Below are 1,148 nucleotides of genomic sequence, written 5' to 3'. Positions count from 1 at the left end.
TGGAATGTTCAAATTTCGCTTTCCTGTCTCTGATCTTTCGTTCGTTTCTCGATTAACATTAGAAGCAACAGAGTTTTACTAAGCTTTACTTAATAACTATGAGTTTAGAAATATGGTCCTAAAAGGATTTGACTATAAAGTAGGGAACGCAAGGATGCCTTTTAGTAAGAGGACTGTACAAGGTTTAACGAATCACAGCATTTACCCTAAAATCTTCCAGCGAATAAAAGAATTTTATATTTCTAACTATCAACACATGATTAAAACACATAAAACAAATGCTTATAACTAACATTTAAAAACTTTATTATACCCTGCTTTGAAACCCTCTACGCTAACAAATTAATATGAATATGCTTTGTTTTAACATAACTTCTTACAAAAAAATTATATTAAAAAATTTGAAATACTTTGCTGTTACATGCATATACATATGTACGTTTTCATTTGCGTTTATACTATCATTAATTTCTCTCATACTTCATAACGTTTTGGTTTCTCATATTTGAGCCCCTCCACTTTTATATTATTATTTAACATTGTAAATATTTCTTTTGTAAATTATCTTAAAGGTTATCTTCACTTAAATTGAGATTTACCACTTAACATCTCTTTCATCTCATGTTTTTATTCCCTTTTTTGCAATACAGAACATTATAAAAAAAAAACATAGTTCCTTCCAAAAAAAAATGTTGATTGAAAATATTTTATTCAAGACTATAGTTATAAAATAATTTCTTTATAACCTAAAGGCAGTGCCACCAATCACTCCGCGGCAATAACATCACGTCAGATATGTGATCTGAGATTACTTATACCGATGCAGTATGATTAGCGGCACTGTCTTTAGATTAACCTTCTGAATACTGTAGCTTAGAATCCTATGCCAGAGTCATTTCTGGTTCACACCGATATTTTACTAATAATTAGTCGGTTTTGGATTACATTCAGATTTTCGTTATTCGTATATGAAAGAATAATAACCTCGTGAATTATAAAAAAAAGATATTTATTCTACATTTATATTACTGCATGTATTACATATAATTGTTTTGTGTAGAGTGGGCGATTAAGAGAATACAGTATTGTAATAAAATACAATATAATTCTAAATTACTTATTATTTAATACAAAGTTTATGGAATATT

The 1,148-nt window shown here is 28.1% G+C and overlaps 1 protein-coding gene across 1 annotated transcript in view; it reads right to left on the bottom strand.

The window, feature by feature from the left end:
* Window positions 1-1,148, bottom strand: part of LOC108574558 — a 5,902-nt gene that overhangs the window by 3,344 nt on the left and 1,410 nt on the right. The gene's annotated exons all lie outside the window — the stretch shown is intronic.

Source organism: Habropoda laboriosa, unplaced genomic scaffold (assembly GCF_001263275.1).
Source record: "Habropoda laboriosa isolate 0110345459 unplaced genomic scaffold, ASM126327v1 scaffold175, whole genome shotgun sequence".
In the NCBI taxonomy this organism is placed as follows: domain Eukaryota; kingdom Metazoa; phylum Arthropoda; class Insecta; order Hymenoptera; family Apidae; genus Habropoda; species Habropoda laboriosa.
The sequence above is the reverse complement of the archived record's forward strand: the minus strand, read 5'-3'. Positions and strand labels throughout refer to the sequence as shown.